Raw genomic sequence first — 25728 nt, forward strand, 5'->3', positions numbered from 1 at the left:
AGAAAACTGTAGCTGTATCGCACATCCACCGCAGTCCTCAAATTCACTCAGCTGCTTGCGAGGACGCAAATGCCTGAGTCAGTTGGAACGGACATTAAATGGTCCTTAACCTGCCAGCTCCCTGGTACAAAGTCCTATAATGTCTGATTGAGCCCATAGAGCGGGTAATTGTCTGGGCATTAGGTGCTGCCTCCTGCATCCAAGCTGAATCAAAAGAAAAAGAAAGAAAAAGTATTACTTGCACTCACAGACCATCTCCTGCTGTGTGAGAAAGGGCAAACACTCACAAGGCCCCAATCTGATTCTCTTCACACTGTCCTGGTTAAAGTACTTTTGAGGAAGATCAAGTCCATCACCATCCATGCCATCAGTTACAGGCTTGTACATCTGCTCTATGGGTGCACCAAAATGTATAGGATAGAAGACTGAAATACGCCTTGTTATATTTGTAAGTAATGAAGATTAAAGATTAGACTAGAGCTATTCATACTGAGTATTTATAGAGGCAAGAAAACGCGTCAGCCTGCAAGCAAACATGCAGGATTTCTAAGATTACTGTAGACCCGCCTTCAGATGAGGTTTGTCTATGACAGCAAAATGATGAGCAGCATACTTCTGTTTTCTGGATTTTTATTGAATATATTATATTTTTCTTTAATCAACATTGCACATATTCCATTTCAATCACATCTCATATTGCTGTCTACAAAATGTTATGAATGTAGAAAATCCAGAATTTGGAAGGCTTACCCCCAAAAAAACTAATCAAAAAAAAAAAAATCATAAATAAAACAAAGAAGAAAACAAAACAGGACAATTAAGGTCAGAAAGTGACAAGCTCCAAAGATACAGAGAGAGAGAGTGAAGGAGAAAGAGAGGCGCACCCTCAGGAAAGGAATACAAACATACCTTGGATTAGGATGCATATTTCTCAAAACAAAGCATCATGCAGAATAAAAGCAAGGCTGGCCAAAACTCACATGGATATTTCTCAACACCTGAACTGTAGAAATATTTTACATATTCATGAATAACTACTGCCAGTTTCTCTGCACTGATCAATGATGATTATCCCTCCTTTGTAAACTCAACCCCCTAAACAAAAAACAGAATCGCCATCATTGTCATCATCACACTGCAGCAGCAGAGCAGCAAGCATGTAGAAACACCTCTCGTGGCTGCACGTAGACGGCGTTTCCACTGCGAGTGAGGCGATCGTGAGAATCATCGAGACTAATAGTAGATATGCTGGATTGTGACCGCCGTTACTTGTAGCTGACCAATCTGCACCAGCTTGCATAGACGCCTGATTATCCTGGTTTTGAACCCCGTCTCTGTCCTGTCAAATTCTCTCCTGGAGTAATGATCAGAAACAACTGTCACGTCGGTTTCACAGGTTAAGAGTTTCTGACCTAATTGCAAAGTGCTAAATTAGAAATGTTGTGCATAAAGAATGCCCGTTTGCTTGAAAGTGATACTCCCACATGCTCACTGTTTCTTGGCCTGTAAATGTGAAGGTTTGCTTTGGGGGGGAATTGTGCAGTGCCCCACATGCAGTCTGTTCATGACAAAATTATTGGCTACAGCAACTGGTCTGCATACTGTAGGTAAAAGGACACATACTAATTATCTTTCTGTGCTGGGCGCGTCCCGAAAAACAGCACGTTTCATCTTTATGACCGTCTGCGGGCTTTTAAATCATACTTTGGATGCGAGGATTACGGCAGGCCCAGAGAAGCTAACGCTCCGTAATTAACCAAAACATGCAAATAGACGAAACACAATTAAACGAAGCAATCATCTTCACCACATTCAGTGTGCACGTGCAACTGGACAGAACGTGCTGGGAATATAGACAACGGCCGAATAAAGAAGCGGGCGCTTTGCATCAGAGTGCGTTTTCTGCATTTGCAGCACATTTACTGCCGGACCTGTCGATGACGGCAATTTTCCCATTTTTGGCTTTGTCTAAATGTTGCAAACGTGTTGCGGAATTGGTGGAAACGTTTAGTTTGTTTGCTTGTGTTTTGTCTAATTTCACGCGTTCGAATGCGTTTTACTGAGACATGACACACAGAGCATTTATCACAGAGCGAGGGGGGGAATTACACAATGTTCCAAAAAAATTGTCTTGTTTTCCATTAGGGCTGCAACTATTTAGTCATTCGTCATTTGTTAACTGGTGCAATTTCCCTCAGAATCCAGAAGAACTCAGATTCTCAGTCTGACATTTTGGGATATGATAAAAGCATCATGGCCTGAATTTGGATAAGCTAGAACCTGTTTTCCATCAACAACCGAAGAGATAAGTCCACACTTAATAAAAAAAAGTCATATGTCTCGTACTTTGATGAAAGATGGTTGAGCCCTGTAATCTCTGTCTAGAGAAACGCAGCAAGGATATCACTGGTTTGTGGTAGAGTTACATGTATGACCAGTTATAGTTGCTTCTGTATTAACTACTAAAAGTGCTTCCAATTCCAACGTAATACTCGTGGTCATGTGGTCATCCTCGCTGTAAACCCAGTAATCTGACCTTTGTGCTTACATTAGCTGTATTTCCAACAGACACAAACAAATTATGCAAAGCTTTTTTTGTTTTATTTGTCTCATATCTCAGACCGGTTTCTAAATATATGGATGCGGACAGGTAAACACTGCGTTCATTGAATTTGCAGCACGAAAACACTTCACAGCAAAAGCAAACTGCGTCACCGCTCAACAGTTCTGCAGCGCTCCTCACAGGGCACCTTGTTTATAAGGAGATTAAGACATAAAACGAGTTTCTGCTGTTATCTAATGCTGTGGATATTACAATAAACACTCGGGCTTTTATCCTCATAATAATGCAGCGCTTTTATTTATGTACAGTATGTGTCGGCGGGATGTAATATCCAAACCGAGCCGCATGGAAGCATCTGCAGTGCTTTCCGGGTGCAATGTGAAGATATCAGGCTCAGTCGGTTTGTCCTTTCAAGATATCTGGAGACAAAAAGAGGGTTTTAAATTTGAATCAAATTCAGTGTATGAAGAGTAAATTCAGTCTTAAAGGCAAAACTGACATTTTTGTTTCACTGAGCAGGGTCTTGGTTTTCGGGTTGGTTTTTAATAACTGTGATGCTCTGTGAAATGCTCTGTCATTGTGGAGCCCAAATGTACGAAGAAACTGAAACCTGGACTAAATTCAAAGGCTGGCTGAACATGAGGATGTAATTTCGACGGTTTTGGATCAACGCTGAAAAACCATAAGAAACTTTTTTCTCAGCTAAATCTGAACCGTCTTGTTTGTCTTGGCTTTAGAAACCAATCGGTGATTTCTTTCAGTGAGTAAATCCTTTGTTATTGACTAAAGGAGGCATTCATCTTAAAACTTAATCTTGCTCGGTTGCACAGAGACGGAAGAGTCTCGCAGGTGTTTAGGCCTCAGAAATACGTGAGCTTCGACAGAAAAGCACTTTCTCACAATGTGGGCGCTTACGTAAGAGGTGTTATTAATCTAAAACTCAGTCCCAACAATTGTTTTCTTTTGTTTGAGTCTAGTTCTTTTCTTTGATGTGTTGAGTTCAAAACTGATCTGAGCGACTCTGGTCAGCAGTTGTGTGAGCTACTCTCTCTGGCATTCAGAAATGTTTTACATGTAGCGTTGGTGAGTTTTCTAGCTCCAAGGCAATTGTAATTAAAATGTTCTCCTCTCACCTCGTCCTGTGTGTTATCTAATGTCCCCACACAAACTGTTGGTAACCTCCCCAGCAGCTTTGTAAAATCTGCTCATTTGCTGCGCTGAATCACAACAAATTATCACTGCAGTTATTACCGCAGGTCACTTTAGCGTCCTTAGGAATGCCTAGCAGTGCAAAGTTTGCTCACGACAGGACCTGGATGATGAGGCTGGATAATCTGAGGACCTTTCTGTTTAGTGTACACGTCCATGATTTTCTGCTTCAAAGGCTGAAATTCCGCCTTGGTAATCTTCTGTCTTTGTATGTGACATTTTTCTTGGTTTCCTTCTGAGTATTTAGTTTAGAGCATATATAACTCAGTGCTGTGCATCAGTGCAGCTCGACACAATTGTCAAGTCTAACCAAATAAATTATTTTAATTCATAGATTGAGGAAATGGGTTACAGAGTGCCCAGATTTCCTCCAGCCTCCTTTGGTGCTTATTTGCTCTGCTTGATTGAATGCGGTGGCCTGCGGGATCAATTGGCAGGCTGATCATGTTCTTTTTCTGTCTACTAACCTGTGGGAATATTACTCTTTGGCTTTTGTGGTAACACCAAGCTGTAGCTAATTAATTTGTCCCTCATAAATATATCAGTGTCACACAGCTTCTGGTCATCACTGGCAGTTGGTGCAATAGTATCTGGGATAGCTGCGTCTCAGATATCTGAACACCCCGTGAGCTATTGTTCAGCTTCAAATGCTTGTGCTGGCCTCTCCTGACGCTCCCTGGGCCTCTCCGGGTTTGGAACATCTTGTGCTTCAGGCACATAATCTGACAAGATCAGTGTAATGAGATTACTTCTGAAAATATATTTTTGGACATCAGTCACAATTTTGATTTAATCTACCTGTGAAAGAAATAGCTCAACATTTTTGGGTAATAAGTTTTTCGTCCTTCTAGCTGGGGAAAGACAGACTGTCTGTACAGTTGATAAGTACCTAGGAGCCGGTTTTAGCTTAAACTCTGCGTATAATGAATTGTTGTTTTAATTATCAAAGAAAAATGTGATAGCTCCAAAGCTTTGTGCCTGTGTGCTAAATAGCCAAATCATTTGTTATATTGTTTCATAAACATTTTAATTTCATTCATTTAATTTCCCTTAATAATTTCTACATTTGTCAAAATTTTTTTTCCAGTTTTACGTTAACGTGATTTTTAAAGAAACATGCAAATTGTAGCTAAAAGAAACAATACGCCAACTGTAAAATCTGGGCTAACAGCAGTGTTTAAAACAACAACTTTAGCTGATAGATGATAGGAGGTGCTGATATGATTTTTGTCATTTAGTCCTCTGCTGTGCAAAAGTCAAGAAGAATATTGTTTTAAAGAATTTCCACCCTTCATGACACTACTGCTGAACATTTATCCAGCAAAAAATAACCAATTTGCATCACAGAAAATCATGTTTCTGTCAATATGAGTCGACAATAACAATCGGCACACACTAACATTGGACGTATATGTGATGCAGCATGCAAAAAGCCGGTCAAAGATACGGACCATGAATCCCAGCAACGACGCAATCAAGAACAACTGGACTTCACGAATATTTCAAATATTTATTGTAGCGTCACTGCTTGCAAATGCTTCTTAAAGCTATGCCCCCAAAATACAGTTTAACAGTTTGTGATGCATAAACTGCAAATAAACACCTCGTCCAGCCAACGTTTTAGCCATGACGCGAAACCCCCTGCTCAGCGCAGACACAACGCCCAAGGGTGTGACTTTCACATCGTTAGCCTACAGTGATCAATGGTTTCGCATGATGCTAGCACAGATTTTATCAGAAGTTAACAAATGTGCTACAACTGACTATTAATTTTCATTCTTACTATATTGCAATAACTCCAACGCACAGTCTGACATCTTCAAATTACAATCTCATCATAAAAGGTAGATAAATGAAACCAGTTTGCTGTCACATGCTGCATCACATATGTGTGTGTGTGCATCCTTAGCTACAATTGGATGTGTGATTGCTCCTTTTGGATCACCTTTTTCCCCTCCTTTCTTTCACACATTTGTTGTTATGCAACTTTTTAAAGTGACAGTCCCTAACCTCTGCTACTGTGCACTGGTGTTCTTGGTTAAACTGCTGGTATCCCTCCTCACAATGATAAAGTAAACTGACGAAAAAACCCCCACATCTTTTCTATAAAGAGTACCCCAAATAAACCACTGACATCTGTTTTTAAAATATTGTGGCTATAGGGTGATTTAAAAAAAAAAAAGAAGAAGAAAAGAATTTGACACCAAGGAAATTTTTTAACATTCAGTAAACATCTTTCGTAAGGGTCACTATATTGAGGTAATTACAGATATGAATTTTCAGAAAAAGAGCACACATGAGAACTTGGAAGATAAGATGAAGGACACAAGCTTTCATGTGCCATTAAAGCAAATAGTGTATGTAAAGGGTGCTTTTTAAAGGAAAACAATGTCTTCATTAAAATATATTTATATATGTATGTATGTGATATGATTTACTACTACTGGCATGTCAGTGGACATTTCTAATCCTTGTATTCACAGGCAACTTTGCAGATCTAAGAGCGGTAACAAATGCCAGCGCCCCTCTCACAAAGCTGCACAAATGACATCAGTAACCTCATGTCTCAATATGCCAAATAAATAGGTAAGTGGATTTTCAATGGGAGTTTTGTTAAAAAGACAAAAGAAGAAAAAGGAACAAATGAAATAAAGAAGTACACTGAAGAATGTTGGAGCAGCATTCGCAACAATATGAAGAAAGTGAAACGGACAAACTGAACACAGAGGATTATGGTGGATGGTCATAACAGTCAAAGAAAGTGAAAAGTCTCAAATTACTCTATCTGCGAAACACATCTTAGGACACACAAGTAGAAACGTCTGGTATTTACATTTTTTTTCCTATTCAGTGTGCATCTATGTCACAACATTTTCCAGAAGTCCACAACATACAGTAAATTCAGGGTTTCACCTTTGGTTAATGTAATTATCAAGGCTAGGTTTAAAAAAATATAGAACACACGTCCATGTTACTTTTGCATACAGGTAAATTCAAAGTGAAAACATATCAACAAAGCAGCTGGTCAGCTCTAAATTTGCATCGGAGAAAAGAAACGTAAGGTATTTCGTCTTTACGTCAATGATTCTCGAGCAGTGAGAGCCCGGCGAGTTTCGTCTGCTGTGATAGAAAGTGAGTGTGGCTGATATTTATGATGGGTGTTTATGTGCCTGACATCTTTGCTTTAGTGTAAGTGGATCTTAATGTAAGAGGATAATCTTCTGATGTATTTCAGTGTGTTGCATTGAGCCAGTCAATATATGTCTCGTATTTCTCTCCCAACCCTATACACTTTCCGGACGAGGATTTCCATGTGTTATGACACAATGTGTCGTAGATCGTTATTTAATTTTTTTTTTGCCAACAGATAAGCGAGCAACTCAGGCCAGCCTTGTGTGGTTGACAATATGAAACGAGATTTCTTTTTTTTTTTTAAAAAGTCATACTGCTGGCCGCACAGAAGCAGAGCAAACTCACCATTTAGTAACCTATGACACCTACGAAGCCGACCCAACTAAAACATGTCGACGTTACGACCAAACATTATCTCTATCATATTAAAATATTCACATCTGTTCCTTACAAGACACTTTTTTCACATGTAAATAAAACATCTGTATTTTTGAACAAGTCTTCTTAGTTATCTTCACTTCATACATCTTTACATGTGTAGTAATTAAGGCAATCATTTTGGGCCGCGACTCACTCACACGCTAACTCCAGTCTCAGCCTTCGAGGGTTTGTTTACTGATACCATACAGCAGCTCTCTCCTCCAATTGTCCAAACGCCAAGTGTCATCCGGTTGTTGCTTTTCAGTGTCCGCTTGTGCTCAAGATGACCTGTCACAACGTTTTGCTTGTTCTCTGTGATTTCCAGAGATGCGGGCGGGGTGCAGGGATACTCCCTCTCCCTGTAACTGGCAGCGCTGCAACAAAGAGAGAAACAGGAAATCTATAATCATGCTTGACGAAACGGCACCCTCAAGATGGAGCAATTTGCCCAAACACCAAGCTGATATTGTGCATATTTTCCTTTCCCACCCAAAAGTTGGGCAAGATGCACTCACTACAGATAAACATCAGGGTCATTAAGCAGCAGCTCCTTCTGAAGCACTTTGGCAGGGGATACGTCTGAGCTTTGTATAAGACCACATGGGGGTTTAGTTACATAAATAAACCATTTGTTATACACCCCTTAACATGCTTACGTTCATTTATCCTTCAGTAGCTTAAGCACTTAAAACAGTTTACTCTGTCTGCCAGTATCATATTCATCCAATGACAGGGGGTTCTGATTTATTGAACTGATACAGTTTATTTACACTGAGTGAAATAACCAGTGGTTTTGTTTTTTGTTTTTTTAATGCTGCACCGTCCCATCAAACCGGGGAAGCCCTAATGTCACAGCACTAGACACACCCATTGTTGTTTGGGTGTACAACTTTTGATAACATCATCCTGCTGGAGAAGGAGACACACAGATAAGTCCCATCCACACAAGCGCATGACTCGCCTCTGACTTTCAGTTACATACTGTAAACGTTACCTCGTCAATTCCTGCTGCTAGCAAAACAGGCAGGGCTCGCTCAAACAGGGCAAAGGTTATGTACGCTGAGAAGATGAAAAATCAAGCCTTTCATCAGCAAAACTGTGGCCAATCATAACACTTGTGCATGTCTGCGTGTATGTCCAAATGTCAAGGTTTAGGCTAAGCATTTTAAAAGTATGCAACTTGTGAAAGCTGTAGATAGTGTTATTGCTCCTGGGTGCCTCCTGGGTGAGGTATGGAAATGTCTCGCCGGGAGGAGGCCCCGGGGAAGATCCAGGACACGCCGGAGAGATTATATCTCTCGGCTGGCCTGAGAACGCCTTGCTAGGGTAAGGAGAGAGAGGTTTGGGCTTCTCTGCTTAGGCTGATGCCCCCGCGACCCGACCCCTGATGGATGGATGGATATTCTTGGTTGTCTCAACAAAAAGGTCTGTCTTCATCCAACAGATAAAACTGATTTCCTTTTATTATATTACTCTCTCTTCTCTTCTTGTCTGTGTGTGTGTGTGTATATATATATATATATATATATATATATATATATATATATATATATACATATACACATACATATGTGTGTGTTATATTATTTTTCTTAAATGCAGAAATTTATACAGGAAAGCTTAAATAAGACCACACCTGATATGTTGATTTTTTAAATAAAAATGTAGACATACTCATTGATAAAAATACATATAGTGTGAGTGTTACACAACCACTAAAATAATAATAATTTCAATAATACATATATATAAATAATATTAATAACACTTACATCTCATTAATTTAATTTTATGCTTTTTATTGCAATGAATAATTACCCAAAATGTAGTGTTTTACTAAGTTTTTTTTACATTATGCCACTAATGCTAGTTTTATTTTGTTGTTGTTGCCCATTACACTCAGCTCCATGTAGTTCAATGTAGTGCACTGTATTAGATATTCTGAAATAAAGGGAAAGCATCTCTTATTGAGAAAAAACAAGTAAAATGAAATATAACATTTTTATTTTAATATCAGAATCTGGTGTAAGTTGCTTCAGTTTCTTCCTTGGACCATTTGATGTACAGCAGTAAACATTCGCGCATCACTAGTGTGGGGGTTTCCAGTAGGGATAGGGCAGCGACAGCTCCTGTTTTTTCATCAATCAACAGTCATCTTTGGTTTCTGCTCAAGTATAACAACAGCTGCTCCAAAGTAGAGCTGATGTCAGTGTCATACCAGGTTATAAACGCAAAGCAGCAGCTTGGTTGTCAAAATTGTACGTTTAGTAAAAAAAAAAAAAACAGGAAAAAAATTGTATTTAATTAGTCTAAAATCAGACAAATAACAGAGGTGTATGCCAAAAACAGGTAAACTCCAAATACGAAAGAGAAACTGTGATCACATGCCCGACAGAAACCTATAGCGGCGTGATGACGGACATACGCCGCATTAAAAAAACCAAAAGCTCCTCTGTAGCTGTTTTTAATGTTGATTAAACTCAAATTTTAATTCCTTCCTCATGAAGTGTTTGTTATTTTGGCTACCCCCTGTAGGGTGAAACATTTCACAGAACTGTTTTGTGCCACAGCTATTTGTGCTTATTAAGATGCACACTATTAGAGACAAGCGTCCTCTTTAAACGGAGCAGCTGTTGTATAATTCTCCACCTCAATAATTTGAGGATTTCCACAAAGTCTCCCAGGAGTTGAAGGCATTCTGTATGCAATCATAGCTGCAGCAGGCACAAGGCAATTACAACAAACATACTGACTGTTTTTAATCTAATTCCCTTATTAGGACTTTGGAGCTAAACCTGTGCTTGTTTACATTCCAGGTTTTGTTTGTTGGGGGGGCTCCTGTGGTATATTTGCGCTCCAGTACACTGCACCTGTAACGGTAGGAGGGCAAATATAGGATTCAATAATGTCAGCATGAGCACTCAATATACTGAGCGTCAGACTGTCCTGAGAGGGGAACTCAGAAGAGATCAGTGAATGTCATTAATATTATTCACTGTCTGCGATTTACAGTATTGCGTTCTGGCACTAAAAAGCCACTGTGTCACAATTCTTGAAATAAAAGCGGCTGTGTGTGTGTTTGTGCACGAGTAGAGCAACCTAAAGCTGAAGAGAACCATGACTAACTTACTACAACACTGAAACACACACTGAATATGTCAGCAGAGATGTCCACGGCACTGCCACACTAGGCAAGGCGACCCATGCTGTGATCTGCCGAGGTTTATAAGCGTTATTATGATATACTGTGTGAAGACAGTTTAAAAAAAATAATATTTTATGAGCACATATCATAGCAATAAATTAAGTTTCATTTCACCCTTAATGGGTTGGTGCAATATTAGAATGAGCCATTTGTTGTGCAAGGAACTTTGGAGCGTATCATGTATGAAGGAAAGCAACTTCTCAGCAGGTGCAGAGTGGTTATTATTAATGTTATTAGGTGTTGTTTGTGCAAACATTTGCATTAATTTGTATAATATATGCATTTATAACAAACATCAGTACTCACCTATATTATACCCAAAGTGTAACAGTATCACAAGTACAAAAAAAAAAATCAGTCATAGAAACGTCTGTTCTCAATCATTTACATTCAGATTTATTTACATACCAGCATTAAGTATAAAAGATGCATTCAAATCATTCAAACATGAGTGTAACTTTGCTTTTAAGCTTGAAAATGCTATTGAAACTGAACTGATTGCGTCTCATCATTCCCTATAATACTACCTTTCTTTTACTGGGTGATTCTACACAGTTCTCAGTAATACAATCATCAGCCCAGGAGACAGTCTGCAGTTTGTGAATTACACATAAACCACCGATGTTAAAGGGGAGATACCTGGAAAACACTAAATACCTCAGTGGTGGGAAATAATGGTTAAAAAAAATACCCACACTTTATAAATGAGAACAAGAGATTCCATTTATTTATTTGCTAAACTAAAACAGATCTAGGGAGAATATTGTCATGTAACTGGCCTCACAGCTGTGAGCTCGCCAATAGGAGGCAGGACCATTTTTAGTGCCACATTGAGACACTGTTGCTCAAGGCTAAGCCAAGAGCACCACCGCAAACCTGCTCACATCCGACAATCCACCTGCGTACCCAGAAGCCATCCCTATTCACGATGCAAGAGCCCAGCAGCAGCTTTTCTGTTGGGAATGGATTTAAAATCATTATGGTGTTTGTAGAGAGCGCCCAGTAGAGACTGCCAGAAACAGAGCCCTCAGGTACAGCATTATGTGGGAGACATTTTTACAGCCCTGAAGCTCGAAAGGATATTAATAAAACTGTAGGGGAGGGACTGATAGAGCTAATAATCCAAATGACTCAACAGTTAGTTCACCTGTTTTTGAAGAGTCATTTTACTGTTTTGGAACAAAAAATACGTTGTTTGTTTAAAAAAATCAATTAATACACTCTCCTTTTGCCTTTTAAGCTTTAGCTGACCAGCACCTTCTTACTACAGTATAATCAGGGACAGTAACTCACGGCTGACAATCGGTGTATTTCTTTCAGGTATTTACAGAAAGGACAAGTATAAAAATACCAAGTATCAATGATTCTGGATTGATAAAACTGACTGAAAAAAATGATGACACCTATGACCACGATATCCGACACGCAGTGAGATTCTCTACTGCTGTCCAACGATCCTTTACGTGCAAGACCGGTGTCCCGTGACCTCGTTATTCTTAAAACGGAGCGCTTATTATCATGATGAGAGAGGTTGCAGTCTTGACGCCTACAGTCACAGACGATGCACTGAGTGCTATTCGTTTAAAAAAAACATGAGCGTGAGAGACAAAGGTGTGACTGCAGAGATCTACCAGCCAGAGAAGGACTACAGATACTAGTGTCTGGGGGGGAAAAAGCTTCTATTATTGCCCTTACATTTTGATAGCAACAACTAACTAATGCACAGCTGTGAATCAAGAAGCCGTTTCATTTATTTTAGCTTGAGACTTCCTGCCAGCATGTGCAAAGCAGCAAGGTTTTTCACACGGGCAGAACAACATCATCTTTATCTTGGAGTGGAATAAATTCCTCAAGAGGGCAAATAGGTGAGGACATCAGCAGCAAGAACTATTACTGTTGAATCAAGTTGGGAAATGAGACGTAACACCTTCTCATTACTTGCTACCTAGATTGCACATCAACCGTGCAGCCTCCTGCTACAAATGCATTCATAACTCTTGTTTTTGGGTTTTTTTTACACAGGCAGTTAAATCTGTGCAAATAAATCTGTTCTCATGCATCATGGGTCTAGTTGGTCTTATTAATGTAGCAAAAATCAAGAGGCAGGGATTAAATATTAAAGAGTTCTCTCTTTTTTTGACATAAAGGTAAAAAATTCCTCTGGATCTGCCACAGGTGCAAAAATGTCAACTCAACTGTCACCTTTTAATTTCTTTTTAACTATATATGTGTGATTATGACAGATTGAGCTTGAGCTCTGGCTCCCTTGAGAATATTCTCTATGACACCAAAGTGTTTTTGTTATAACTTTCATCTAAATATTCCGGTCTAGGTGTCACGAGCAACTATTATCATCAAAGCGGCAGCAGGAACTTCGCAGGCAAGTCACTTGTTTCATTTTTTCAAAGGAAGCTGTCCAGGAAACAGAGTTGTTTATAAGGTGGAAACAGACACCACTTTGTCCTTTGCAAAGGATTTCACAGGTTATCTGATGTCACGGGCGCATTTGTATGTTTTCACAAAGACCAACAGACCAGATGTGACCCACAAACGGTGTATGCACTGCTTTTTAGTGGGAAAAAATGGAGTGGTGATATTTCCAGACATCTCACAAAGTCCCAAGATTTAAAATTCCTAGTTACACTTGTTTTGTTTGTTTTTTTAACATTAAATAATCAGAATCAGAACTGTACAAAGCCGCAAAGGGCAGTTTTAAAGCCACTCTGATCAAATGATCCACATCAACAGACTGATGCACAGCAATTCTTGTTGGTTATCCTTTAACTATCAAAGACAAGTAGTGACCTACAGAGCTGAGAAAAAAGGTCATGTAGAAGTCCTGAAGTAGGCTGTGAGTAGCCAAGTTTGACGCTTTTCAGCTGTGAAAATGTCAAATGCCTACTTTTGATGATCAGAAGTGACTGGCTTTGCAGTTCATAACATCAAAAATACATGTCAATTATTTGATTTCTACTTTCCACATCAGCCAAAGATTCAGGCAGCTAACTAATCTCATAGATCCGCCAAGTGGCGACGTGAAATCACATTGGCGACATCTATCTTTTATACACAGTCTGTGAAGAAAGATTGTAAAAGACATTAAAGGTAATATCAGAAAACTTTAGCTGGGTTTTGATCCAAACCCTAGACATAAAAATATGACACTTTGAGAAAAAAAAAGCTAAATAATGCCACAGGGACTGGCTTTAAGAGAGTGCACAGGCACATGGAGCACGGTGCCTGGCTTCCTGTTTGCTGACACTAATCCAAAGGCAGCGGGGATTTTTTCTGCCTCTTGCTGCTTCTTGCCTCACACCCCTGCAGGGCTCTTACATCCACACTGGCTTTCAGATTCACGCGCACACACACACACATAAACATACACAAATGAACACAGATAGACTATAAATATTCAGGCCAGGATCGACGGTACGTGCAACACAATGTACGCCGGGGACATAATACACACTGTGCTCATTTCAACCCTGTCACTGAGCTCTCTGTCAGCACTTTCCGTTAGAAAAAAAAACCCAACATAACTTGCACATCTGCTTATCTGATGCTGTTCATTTAGGCAGACTTGTCTATGAATGTGCTCTGTGAAGCCCAAACTCCAGCGGTCCCATCAACGTTTTCTGTGGTTCTCATTAGATGTGTCGGCTGCTGCGTGAAAAAGCCGAGCTTCAGGTGTTTTGTGTTTATTTGTGTCTTGGTCTGAGAGTGTGAGGTGCTGTTTGGAAAGCACATGTGTAACACAACGAGTCGCATTACACCATGACAGACTGTCACGGTGAATTAAAGCTAGAACAGAAACGGAGGCAGTGGTCAGGAAATATCATTAATGTCACAACACTCTGCTTCACTCTAAACAAGAATACTTTCACTGAATGCAGCTGAACAAAATCGTCCCTGTTTTGGGTTTTTATTTCTGAATGAGCAGTCACTAATTGTCCAAAAGTACTGACCTGTGTTTGAATGACATAACCAATGTACAGTACAAAAAGCATGAAGATGGAAAAAGCAGCTGAAATCTGGGTTAGCTTCAATTACTTCCAAGCCAGCAGCCAAACAATCTATAAGTTTAGATGGTTCTGTCTTCTGTGACACTGACGTATAGTGACAGACCCTCTTATCTAATTTTTTAGCCCCACGACTTACTGACAGAACGAAGGGTTTACAGTCCAAAATGTCAAAATTAGAGCCATCTTCCTTTCTTAGAAACACAATTTGACACAAATACATTTGAAATAGATTGTCTGCATAGGGCCCTATCTTTAATATGATAACAAGTTTATATGTTAATATGATAAAGTGTCTCAGTAACTGTGTAGATCAGTTCCAATCAGTGCTGTACTGTATGGGAGTGTTTAAAGGATTTATTTGTAATGTATTTTTAGGTATGCCGCATGTCTTTAGGGGATGGCAGTGTTGGCCTTTCTGCTACATTGATCCAGGCAGAAATGTCAATATTTACATACAAATACATAAATTTTTTCTACATCCATTCTTGATTTCCTTAAGGAAAAATTCTGATCACTTTTATGTTCCATGCCCAACGCTTAATCAGTCTTGCTTGCAGTTTGTGTTTTCGCACTTGCGAGCACATTTTTGCATCTAAGCATGCTAAGTAAAGACGGTGAAGATCCTGTTAAACAGCATCCCCGTCAACACGCTGCATGATGTTTGCATTTATAGCTCAAAGCTCTGATATGGCAAGGTACAACCTCACAGAGCCGCTAGCATGGCTTTAGATGCCAAGTCTTGTTAACAGTGTAATGCTATACACGGTGGCTCCCAAGCTTTTTAATTTATTAGACATGCCCCCACTTCCCTGTCAGATAAACTCAATAATGATTGAGCTTGATGTTATGCAACACTTGTTAATTATATAAAAGTGGATGTTGCATTAATGTTCCTGGCAATCCTGAAGTCAGCTTGGTAATGTTTTTTGTTTTTGTGGTTAACTGCCACGTAAATTGAGAGAAGTTGAATGCTTCAGTCATTTGTCCGTCACTCTGTTCAGTAGTTTCCAACAATATCACAACACAGCACACAGTGTGCAAGAGTTAAAGTGGACATAACAGTTAAATATACTAAACTTGTATTTTTTTTCTCTAAATCCAGGCTTTCTGTGCAGCTTTTAAAGAAGCTCCAGACTATGTGGTCCCTTATTTCAAATTTCCTCTACTGTTTTAGAGCTTGAACGACTACTAAATCTTCTACGACACAAATGCGTGACTTTAACCTATTATGCGTTGCCCGGGTTTTTGTTTTTTGTTTTGTTCATTACTTTTTTAATTTCATGTATAGATTTTAACTGTGCTCATGGTACATTAAGCACAATTTCATAATTTGTGTGAACAAAAGCACAGAGCCGTTTACCCAAAATGAAAACTGTCATTATCGTCTCATCCCCGTCAGTCACATCGTACCACCTCCAAACCAGCCTCCTCTATCTAGTGCCCCCGCAGGCATTTCTCACATGTGCACTTCAACAGTGACTTAATGAAACGCCTACAATCGCTTATCAACAGCAGATGTAGATGCCTGTCAGTTGTCTTGCCAAGCATAAAAAATACCATGTTGTTTCCCTTGATGATAGAAACTGCTGGCAATATATCCCCCAATTCACAACTAAATTACAAACTAGAACTCGTTTCGGAAAAATTGACCCACTACAATTCTGTTCTGAATGTTTGATTAGAAACCCAAAAGTGGTTTGGTATTATATTATGACTAGGTTAGCATTAGTCATATATTAAAATTTCTCTTGATTCCAAAAAACCCCATCAAAAAACATTTTCTGATATTTTCAAGGGTCCAGTCAAATCCATAGATCCCAGAAACACAAACAGGACAGGAAAGAAGATGAATCATGGAGCACATCAAAATTTCACCTTCTTGGGTACAGTGGACAATGACGGAGTCCTATTAAAATTAAACAAAACTTAAAAACTGAGTACTGGGGTTTCAAAATCTGGGCAGATAAAGGTGTACAGAAGGTGGCAGATCTTTATAAGCATGGCAACCTTCTTACATTTGATCAGCTATGCCAAATATACAGCATCCCCAAAAAACATTTTTTAAAATATGTACAAGTTAAACATTTCATTATGTCAAAATATAAACAGATTGTATCTGAGCCACTATTATCACAATTGGAGAATGTCATACTTAAAAAGCCAGTGGGCAGAAGTCATATCTCTTCAGTTTATACAGCTCTGTTAACACATGATGGGGAATCTGCCACTGACAAGTTGGACGCATGGAGGGCTGACATCCAAGAGGAGATACACGAGGTGGACTGGGAAACTGCATGTTTAAAAGCCCAAAGACAATCAATTAATACAAGGATGAAACTCCTCCAATATAAGTGGTTGATGAGAACTTATATAACCCCAGTCAAACTGAATCGCTGGTCGCCTGTCATCCCAGATAGCTGCAGTAAATGTTTAGACGAGAAGGGCACTCTGCTCCACTGTGTATGGAGCTGTCCAAAATTACAACAGTACTGGAAATTAATCACGCAAACTTTATCTAAGATTGTTGGAGTAAATATACCTGTTGAAGCAAAAATGTGTGTGTTGGGTATACAGTGGGGCAAAAAAGTATTTAGTCAGCCACCGATTGTGCAAGTTCCCCCACTTAAAATGATGACAGAGGTCAGTAATTTGCACCAGAGGTACACTTCAACTGTGAGAGACAGAATGTGAAAAAAAAATCCATGAATTCACATGTTAGGATTTGTAAAGAATTTATTCGTAAATTAGGGTGGAAAATAAGTATTTGGTCACCTCAAACAAGGAAAATCTCTGGCTCTCACAGACCTGTAACGTCTTCTGTAAGAAGCTTTTCTGTCCCCCACTCGTTACCTGTATGAATGGCACCTGTTTGAACTCATCATCTGTATAAAAGACACCTGTCCACAGCCTCAAACAGTCAGACTCCAAACTCCGCCATGGCCAAGACCAAAGAGCTTTCGAAGGACACCAGGAAAAGTATTGTAGACCTGCACCAGACTGGGAAGAGTGAATCTACAATAGGCAAGCAGCTTGGTGTGAAAAAATCAACTGTGGGAGCAATCATCAGAAAATGGAAGACATACAAGACCACTGATAATCTCCCTCGATCTGGGGCTCCACGCAAGATCTCATCCCGTGGGGTCAAAATGATCATGAGAACGGTGAGCAAAGATCCCAGAACCACACGGGGGGACCTGGTGAATGACCTGCAGAGAGCTGGGACCAAAGTAACAAAGGTCACCATCAGTAACACACTACAACGGCAGGGAATCAAATCCCGCAGTGCCAGACGTGTTCCGCTGCTGAAGCCAGTGCATGTCCAGGCCCGTCTGAAGTTTGCCAGAGAGCACATGGATGATACAGCAGAGGATTGGGAGAATGTCATGTGGTCAGATGAAACCAAAGTAGAACTTTTTGGTATAAACTCAACTCGTCGTGTTTGGAGGAAGAAGAATACTGAGTTGCATCCCAAGAACACCATACCTACTGTGAAGCATGGGGGTGGAAACATCATGCTATGGGGCTGTTTTTCTGCCAAGGGGACAGGACGACTGATCCGTGTTAAGGACAGAATGAATGGGGCCATGTATCGTGAGATTTTGAGCCAAAACCTCCTTCCATCAGTGAGAACTTTGAAGATGAAACGAGGCTGGGTCTTCCAACATGACAATGATCCAAAACACACCGCCCGGGCAACAAAGGAGTGGCTCCGTAAGAAGCATTTGAAAGTCCTGGAGTGGCCTAGCCAGTCTCCAGACCTCAACCCCATAGAAAATCTGTGGCGGGAGTTGAAAGTCCGTGTTGCTCGGCGACAGCCCCAAAACATCACTGCTCTCGAGAAGATCTGCATGGAGGAATGGGCCAAAACACCAGCTACTGTGTGTGCAAAGCTGGTAAAGACCTATAGTAAACGTTTGACCTCTGTTATTGCCAACAAAGGTTATGTTACAAAGTATTGAGTTGTATTTTTATTATTGACCAAATACTTATTTTCCACCCTGATTTACGAATAAATTCTTTACAAATCCTACCATGTGGATTCATGGATTTTTTTTTTCACATTCTGTCTCTCACAGTTGAAGTGTACCTCTGGTGCAAATTACTGACCTCTGTCATCATTTTAGGTGGGGCAGCTTGCACAATCGGTGGCTGACTAAATACTTTTTTGCCCCACTGTATATCCAAAGAACTGTGACTTTAGCACCAGACAGCTAAAATAATTGACTTTGGCCTCCTGCAAGCTAGGCGCTTAATATCTTTGTATTGGAAGAAAGTGGATGCACCCTCAAGTCATATGTGGGTGAAGGAGATGGCATCATGTATTGTATTGGAACGACTTACTTATATTATCAGAGGAAAGGGAGTAGATTTTGAAGAAATATGGTTACCTTTAACTGAGTTTCTGAGACATTATGAAGGGAATTAATTTAGAAAGTGATGCTTGGTGCTGAGTTTTGGGTTTCTTTGTGTGTGTGTGGTTTTCTTTTTGTTTGTTTTTTTGGTTTTTTTTGTTGTTGTTTTCTTTGTTATCTGTTTCTTTGTTTTTGTTGTTTTTATTTTTCGTTCGCGTCTTGCTTTGTTTGTTTTACCATGCTGTGCATCGGTTTTGTTTTATTTTATTATTTATTTATTTTTATTATTATTATTGTTGTTTCTTTTAATTTATATTTGTTTATTTTGGGGACTATGTTCTTTAATATAAATCTCAGGTTAACTGTACTACTATTCTTTGCTTGTTCTGTAATATAAAAGTCAATAAACATAATGTTTAAAAAAAACAAAAAAACAAACAAACTGAGTACTGAAATGACGTTTGAATAAAATGTCCTTAAATTGAGCCCAATGTTCTTTTTAGGGATGTGCCAAATAGTATTGCTCATTTGGTGGTCAGTTGTATTAAGAACCACAGAGAAGTTATATTATGTTTTAATATTGTCAAGTCTTTCTAACTCTTTTTATATTTAGACCTCTAAAATAGTAAAATAACTCTTGCTCAGGAGTTCGATGAGACTAAAAATGGAGCTAAAAGACTGTATTTGAATTATTTCTGAGGCTCCCAGAAATAAGTCTAAAAGTGCAAAATGTTGCTCTGTTGTTACATGAACAGATGTCTTCTAACAAGTTTGCCATAACATTATTGTGTTGCTGTATGCTTACCCAAAGTGACCAAAAAAATGTCCTTTTGATAGATTTAAATGTTTTGAGCTTGTCTTAGACAACTTTTTCAATTAACTTTACCCATGATTTTTTTTCTACGAGGCTCAATAGTTAATTCTTTCTGGTCACAATCTGATTGGCGCTGAATGTATTTTCTTACTCTGACTAGACAGAGTCCCACAGGCTACACAGTTTGCTAAATTAAACCCTGCTGGATAAAAATTGATCAGGAACTTTGAATGGAAACTTAATTGTATTTTCTCAGAGGTTAGTCAATACACCAGTAACATGCAATTAGTTTGAAAACTTCTGCTGAACAGCGTGTTTATCTCCCCACTATCACATAGGTGAGATTTATCAAGCAAGGCCAACAGCCTGAATTCTGCTACAGGGGGAGAGGAAAATCTGTTTTACTTTAAAGAAAATAAATAATCTGTAACATAAAAAAAAGAATCTTTTTCTATTTATTTCCAGCCATGTGAATAGATTTCAACGAAGATGTTACATTTCCGGTTGTAAAAGCTGCCAGGAATCTCTACAGGAATCTCTACAATCACCTTAAATTCACCACTTCTCGACTCGAGCTTGAATACAATTTTCACCCAGCAAAAATGAGTCCCATTTTTCTCTCAATTAGGTTGCTGCAATATTCATCATCATTGTTGATGCCAACTCCTCTGTTGGTCTGGCAAGGCTAGCTAGTAGACTATCATGTGCTTTCTTCCTTACACATGGAGGTGCCAGTCGCCTACCTGCATGGACTGCCAAATCAGCAACAAAGATGCAACCCCAGCCTTCTTCCTACCTACTGACACTGCCAAAGAGTAATCAAAGTACTGTATGTATCCATGTATGGTTTACTGTGGGAGTGGAAATCATGTTCGCCCACACTCGATTCATGGTAAATGCATGCTGTAGAAATCAAAGAAGCACAGTTCTGTTTCTGTATATGCACAGTTTAATTGTGAACCTGTGGCTCAGGTTCTTTGCAATGCTAACTAATAACTGTAGTTGTACCAACCTGGCCTTAATTAATGATCATTAGTTAGCAACAAACCAAGAGTAAATTCTGAGCTTCCCTTTGATGTGATTTCATAATTTTGTCCTTGTTGCCCTCAACCCCCCAGCTTTCTGCACATGAGGACAGGAGTGGGTTTGTGAAACCTGACTACTGTACATCCCACAAGCAAAACTGGTATGGCCCGGATCTGGCCCACATACCGCAAAGAATGACGGCCCTTTGGTGGCCCAGATTTGGTTTGCCAGAGGTGGCCCACACATGGGCCCGCTCAAGGCCATTTGAGGACACACTGCTGGCCCTGTCCTGGCCCAGAACAGTTTCAGCTATGGCCCCAGATGTCTGCCTAATGTGTACCTTAATCAAGCCATGTAATAACAACATGTGCCAGAACATAATAGTGCAAAAGTAACATGAAGAAACTCAGTTGAGACAGTGAATGGACTGACTCTTATATAGCGCTGTTCTACTCTCCTGGATTACTCAAAGTGCTTCCTGACTACATGGATGCACATTCACACGTGACTTGATGTGACTGAAGGAGCCAGGGATCGAACCACTAATCTTCCAATCAGTAGATGACTGGCTCTACCTCCAGAGCTACAGCCTTTACAGTGGTAAACCCTCACTAGGCTTTGGATAAAGTGTACAATCACAACCCGGTCAAACCTGCATTTGAAACGTTGGCTACCATAGCAGTACAGTATTGCAACGTGGTATTTGGATCTTCTAACTAAAATAGGAACATAAATAGTGTCATCATTGCCAGACCGGGCCCACATCTGGTTGACATACACTCTGCCATGACACCTGTCAGTCAGAAGTGCCAGCTTGATGCCGGATCTGGGACAGAACTGTTTTCTATGAGCCTGGGCCACATAAACCAAACCATAATCGGGCCTGATATGGCATGCCATCACATAAATAGTCCCATCTACGCCAGGCCTGGCCTACATCTCGATGACATACCACTTACCATGCCAAAAGTCAGCCAGCAGTGCCGGCTTGACACCAGATCCAGGCCAGACCTGTCTGCTATGTGGGATGTTGTAGTCAGGGATATTTACTGACAATTAATAACTGTTTTTACAGGTATAAACTGAATAATATAGAAACTACAATGGATCCACAGTACAGTGTTTCCCACTGGTTTGGTGGGCACGTGGTCAGTAGTAGGAACCTCCTGTGCTGTCCCAAGACCATGGTAGAGGAAAACTATGCTTACTGGTGTAAAATCAGTGGAAACCAGAAGACACTGCAAATAGATTGCAACAAAGATTTTACACGGTTACCATGCCTTTGCCATTGTGGTTTTGCTCTCTTTGTTCTTTTACTGAGTCTTCCCATGGCTGGACCACAATACTGCACCCTGTCATTCTGCTGAATTGATTTGTCCGTCACGTCTCCCACAGCGTCCCCCATCTGCCCTAAGTGACGTCTTCCTCAGAAGTCTTTATTTGCTTTTGCTTTTTTAGAAGAAGAAAATTAATGAGCGATGTCAGTCTGAAGCCTGAAATTAAGTTAATAGTGAGTTGCTTTTTCTCCTACTTCATTTGCTGGGAATGTAAAACGTAAAATGAAACACAAAGTCTGACTTTTTCCTAAAATAAAAATCTTCAGAGGAAACAAGACAAAAATCAAAGCCCCTTTACAAGTCTTTCCCTCAAGAAGTGGCTGTGTCCTAGAAGGATCACTTCTTACTGTTTCCTTTTCAGTTGACTACTTTTCTACTTTTTTATGCATCAGACAGATTTATCCATTCCTAGCAGAAAGGAGGGTATATTTTCCATTTGATCTTTACTCATCCATACTAAAGAGCCTCTTTTTTGTTCTGGATGAGATTTAAGTGCTTATAGTCTTGAGGTTAATGACCCTTTCTTTAACGGCACCGAAGTTGTCCAGTGCAGGTGGTAAGACAAAAATCAAAGACAGAGCGTGTGTAGTTGATTTTGTTTCATGAGCACTTTGTGTCCACTGGCTTGTTCTACTTCTGTGATCATGGTTTATGTTTATTGGCCATCTTTTTGCTGTTGAAATCTCATCCTTGATGTGAATGTTGATTACATTGCACATTAGAGTATGCTGTACAGTCCTACAGTTCACTCCAGTTGCTCCAGTCTGAAAATGCAAACAAAGATGACCCGCTTGTGTATGTCGGTTCGTAGTTATAATCAGACACATTATAGTTATTACGAATCTGTGAAACTGCTCAGCGTTATGAGTGCAGTGATTCACACATTGGCCCCATTCACCTGTTTGGGTTGACTAAGCTTAATTCAACAGTCCACTTGGCAATTTGTAAGGATGAATAATGAAGCAGTAATCCACAGCAGGCCACAGTTCAGGAACAGTCAATCTGTTCTAGGGTGACACAGTTTTCACATATCAGCCTTGTCTCCTGTAAGTCAAAGACCTGTGACAAATAAAAGGAAAAACCTAAGGCGCTTGAGGATCTATTGGCTTTACGAGGATGTTTATTGCTATGTTTTAGAAAAATGGTGTTTCATCTGTCCAATTATATCTGAAGACTGAATCACTGTCAGAGTGCACTGAAGCTGGTGCCAAATGGTAGCTCTTAGGTATTAATTTGTCACCTGTCTGTGTGTCTTTATCACTGCAACTTTCGACATCTAAATAGTTTTTTCATGATTGAGTGTATTGTTATGTATTTTTTATTTTTTATCCATGTAAAGCCTGAAACTTGAAATACCAAAAATGTATAATTATTTGAAACTAACACATTTAATTCATATCATTTTTGCTAAATACAACGTTTTTCTGCAATTTTTGTTGCTTAAAAATGTATTATTGTTTCTTTTGGGGGGGGGGGGGGGGGGGTCAAACTGATGATTTAGAGTCTCATAAACTCCCCAAAAAGTTTTGTAATTGTGGTTTGGATTAAAAATAACAACATATAGCAATAATATACAGTCTCAACTCAAAGTAGGGTACATCTGGGGCGATCGTGGCTCAAAAGTTGGGAGTTCGCCTTGTAATCAGAAGATTGCCGGTTCGAGCCCCGGTTTGGATAGTCTCGGTCGTTGTGTCCTTGGGCAAGACACTTCACCCGTTGCCTACTGGTGGTGGTCAGAGGGCCCGGTGGCGCCAGTGTCCGGCAGCTCTGTCAGTGCGCCCCAGGGTGGCTGTGGCTACAATGTAGCTTGCCATCACCAGTGTGTGAATGGGTGGATGACTGAATGTGTAAAGCGCTTTGGGGTCCTTAGAGACTAGTAAATTGCTATACAAATACAGGCCGTTTACATCAACACAAAAATGTATTGGTAGGTAATTTTTGCTGTTTCACCTGAACTTTTAAGGCAGCATGGTGGCACGGTGGTTAGCACCGTTGCCGCACAGCAAGAAGGTCCTGAGTTCAATTCCAACATCAGGCCGGGGTCTTTCTGTGTGGAGTTTGCATGTTCTCTCCGTGTTTGTGTGGGTTCCCTCCGGGTACTCCGGCTTCCTCCCACTGTCCAAAGACATGCAGCTTGTGGGGATAGGTTGATTGGATAATCCAAATTGTCACTAGGTGTGAATGAATGTGAGTGCGAATGGTTGTCTGTCCCTGTGTGTTGGCCCTGCGACAGACTGGCGACCTGTCCAGGGTGTACCCCGCCTCTCGCCCTATGACAGCTGGGATAGGCTCCAGCACCCCCCGCGACCCTGAAAAGGATAAGCGGAAGCGAATGGATGGATGGACCTGAACTTTTAAACCATTTCTTCCCATAATATGACCTTTATACTTTGATATAAACAACTGTAATATATCTATAAGTTTAGTATGTTTGTTTGAGGTTACCCAAGTTGCCAGACTGGCAGCATGCTAACACAAAGCTAGCAAAAAAGCCAGAAAAATGTTAAAGCTCAGTGAATGCTGACCCCAGCCCAGCAGCCAGACCCTGAACTTCAACAGGTAACAAAGGAGTGATGAGCTGTCAGCATGTAGCATCCCTTTCTACTTGTTAATGGCTCTAATGTAGAATCACCATGGTGACAGCTTTGAAGTCTCTTTAGGCTGGTTACTTTGTGTTGATAGCGATAAAAGAAAGCATGTATGTGCAAGTATGTGTTTCCTTATTAGAATACAAATATGTGTTGGTGTCTGCAACTGTTGCCTCAGATTTTTATTGTTAACTTGTTATTATGTGTCAATGCTTTAAGGTCATTTTACATAACAAGAAAGGAATATAATGATTAGTGTAACATATTACTTTAAGTAACAAATAGCATTACTTTTAAGAAATGTGTACATATAATACAATAATTTGACCCAACAAAGGTTCTAACATTTTTTACTTTTCACAGGTTAGTCTAGGGATTTGGAAAGAACAAGCCTCAGACTTAAGTGGCATCCTCCAAAGCTAACGTGGAAGTGACACTGTAGTTAGGGACAACTTGGGGCTGGCTCTAAAAGGAGGTGAATTCCCACATGTTAAAATATCAGAAAATATCACAAACCATATCACAAGTTTGTGCTTCAGTTTTGGTTCTTGTTTTTTCAGTCTATTACTTAATACAAATTATGCGTGTCTGCATGCAATCACACTGCTTTCTAACCAAGCTAGCTTCCATTAGCGGGTAAACTAGCACACCACCATTTCATCCATATAAGGTAGCTTCTGTTTCAAAAAATCCCCCTCTTTAAGTAGAAATTATGTTAACTTACACATAATTCTCTCAGAGTTTTCCGTATTTTAATCTAGGGAAAGGGGATTATAAATCGGTAATAACCCCGACTGTTGGACTGTGTAATCCCTAATTTTTTCTCATTTTTTCTGAATAATCATGCTGTGACCTTCACATTCATCCTTAATACAAGCGCACTATTATATTGTCCGTTTTTTTTTCAACAGTGATTTATGTACTTCCTGTCAATAATGATGCACTAATAATAACAATGCCGTTCACTGCCCTGAATGCCATTTTTCCACTCATTTGGCTCATTCTTGGCAACAGTCTCTGTTTCTGATCATAACAGCAGACACTTATCACCATAATTATA

The 25728-nt window shown here is 39.8% G+C and overlaps 1 protein-coding gene across 2 annotated transcripts in view; it reads right to left on the minus strand.

Annotated features, from left to right (window-relative positions):
* Nucleotides 1-25728, minus strand: part of kcna4 (potassium voltage-gated channel, shaker-related subfamily, member 4) — a 66834-nt gene that overhangs the window by 10898 nt on the left and 30208 nt on the right. The window contains exon 2 of one of the 2 annotated variants that reach the window (XM_085459818.1): nucleotides 6586-7698. The exons of the other annotated variant lie outside the window; for it this stretch is intronic. The gene's annotated coding sequence lies outside the window, so the exon portion shown is untranslated. Of the gene's footprint in view, nucleotides 1-6585; nucleotides 7699-25728 lie in introns of those variants that run through there. 2 annotated transcript variants of the gene reach the window in all.

Source organism: Copadichromis virginalis, linkage group LG1 (assembly GCF_057382275.1).
Source record: "Copadichromis virginalis isolate Kocher_CV1m ecotype Utaka linkage group LG1, C_Virginalis_male_GT1.1, whole genome shotgun sequence".
NCBI lineage: Eukaryota > Metazoa > Chordata > Actinopteri > Cichliformes > Cichlidae > Copadichromis > Copadichromis virginalis.